Genomic DNA, 1,887 nt, shown 5'->3' with positions numbered 1-1,887 from the left:
GTCTTGATTTTTTTCATTAATTTTGTTCTGCCACAAAGAAAGCATTACATTTTATATGACACAGAGCTGGCAAACTGCCCATTTCTCTAACCTCATTTCTGCTGGTGCTGTGGCTTCCTACCAAATTGCTGTGATCTAAAGAATATAAGTGGCAAATGGCAACCATGCCACTTACGAAGTACAGTAAGTTAGAACATCATTTCCTTCCTGTTTTCCTTTAAAATCCATTCTCGTCCTGAATGCCATTATTACAAATGGCTGATTTGCTTCATTTTTAAACAACTGCAATGTTGAAGAATGCATTCTAATTGCCTACTTTCAAAAAGGGCCTCAGCACATTAATTTTATTGAACTGTTTTTGCACTACAAATACAGTTGTCATATTCAGCACATTAGATGGGTAAAATACTACAAACTGTAATCATAAATTTGGGGAAATGATATTAGACAAGACAACCTAAGACAGAAGAGCTCCAAATCTCGGGTCTATTAACAAATAACTCAAATAAACTGGTTTTTCCAATGAACAGAATATGAGAGCTGAAGAATCAGAGTGAAGTGAGAAGAGAGGAACAAGTGTCTGAGTCCCAGGCAGACAAACTGAGAACCAGATGCGATGTATACTCTATACCTTCATTAGAGCAATACCATGAAGATAATGATACCGACCTGCTTCACGAGAGCAGTAAAATAAAATATTTTTACATACCAAGTGGGGAAGAACTCTGACTAGAAAAAATAGGGTGAAATTAGTTTTGTATTAACTGACAAGCATTCATAATTTGTATTCAAAATATTACAGAAAATGTATGATAGAAAATACTAAAATAAACCGTGTGAAAGCAGTCATGCCCACATTTACACAATTGTGCAGACCTTCATGGTATATGTAAACATCAATTTATTCATCTATAATATGGGATAGCAATATTTCCTACCTCTTGAATCTGCTGGAATTCCATGATTGTGTACATGATTGCTTAACACAGTGTCTCACATAGTGAATAAATAATGTGATAGCTACTGCTATTCTTCTTAGTTTCCCTTGAAGGGAAATAAAACTTTTTTGTGTATGACCTTATTCCCCCCGCCCCCCCCATAAAACCTCCTCTTCATATCTAATTGCCTACTTTCAAAAAGGGCCTCAGCACATTAATTTTATTGAACTGTTTTTGCACTACAAATACAGTTGTCATATTCGGCACATTAGATGGGTAAAATACTACAAACTGTAATCATAAATTTGGGGAAATGATATTAGACAAGATAACCTAAGACAGAAGAGCTCCAAATTTCGGGTCTATTAACAAATAACTCAAATAAACTGTTTTTTCCAATGAACAGAACATGAGAGCTGAAGATATAATTATTCAAAGTATGTACATACATTTTGGGGGACACCGTATATGTTTATGTTTAAGGACAAGCCATGAGTTTTCTGGACACATTCCAAAAGGCCTTCCTGTGGGAAACTTCTTCAAACCACCTGCAGAAATGTTCTCCCTGCACAGCCCTGCAGTAAACCTCCTATTACCGAGAGACTCGTTTCATTTACAGTAACATCCAGCCACATACCTGCATCCCATCTGTTTGACTGAGGTACAGCTGGATGTTGACATAGTCAGGTCTGTTCTCTTGCCAAAGCTGAGAGGACATAAAAGTAAGTAGACACTAAAATTATTTCTGTAGACTCAGACTTCCTCCTATTCTAACACATGGGATTCTAGAATTTGTTAAAATGTATCTTGTCTAATCGCAGTCAAGATCTACAAGCAAATACATATAAAACTGCATACATATACAGGGGTGGGCAAAAGTAGGTTTACAGTTGTTCCTATGGGAAAAGACATGGTTTTCTTTATTACTATAGCTTCATAACTTGTGTTT

The 1,887-nt window shown here is 36.0% G+C and overlaps 1 protein-coding gene and 1 pseudogene across 2 annotated transcripts in view; both read right to left on the bottom strand.

Moving 5' to 3' along the window:
• LOC107182476 overlaps nt 1-1,656 on the bottom strand; it is a 7,288-nt pseudogene extending 5,632 nt beyond the window's left edge.
• NOX4 (NADPH oxidase 4) overlaps nt 1-1,887 on the bottom strand; it is a 167,558-nt gene that overhangs the window by 9,303 nt on the left and 156,368 nt on the right. The gene's annotated exons all lie outside the window — the stretch shown is intronic.

The sequence above is a fragment of the Myotis davidii genome, unplaced genomic scaffold, assembly GCF_000327345.1.
Source record: "Myotis davidii unplaced genomic scaffold, ASM32734v1 scaffold657, whole genome shotgun sequence".
Lineage (NCBI taxonomy): Eukaryota > Metazoa > Chordata > Mammalia > Chiroptera > Vespertilionidae > Myotis > Myotis davidii.
The sequence above is the reverse complement of the archived record's forward strand: the minus strand, read 5'-3'. Positions and strand labels throughout refer to the sequence as shown.